This window comes from Frankliniella occidentalis, unplaced genomic scaffold (genome assembly GCF_000697945.3).
Source record: "Frankliniella occidentalis isolate FOCC.00 unplaced genomic scaffold, Focc_3.1 Scaffold857, whole genome shotgun sequence".
NCBI classification, from domain to species: domain Eukaryota; kingdom Metazoa; phylum Arthropoda; class Insecta; order Thysanoptera; family Thripidae; genus Frankliniella; species Frankliniella occidentalis.
Window position 1 is genome coordinate 11,499 of NW_026267965.1, and position 215 is coordinate 11,713.

Consider the following 215-nt stretch of genomic DNA (forward strand, 5'->3'; position numbering starts at 1 on the left):
TTATGTATATTTTCATAGATGTGTTATTTGATTCATAAGCTAACATCAATAATAACTAAGAAGGGATTTGGCATAACTTGCATGTATTCTACAAACTGCGGCACACACAGCCAAAGATGTTCAGCGTATGAAAAGAATACTTCGTTTGTTGAGTTTTGATTACGAAGTACACAGAAAAGGTACCTGGCAAAAAGACGGTCTAAAGCGAGCCGTCA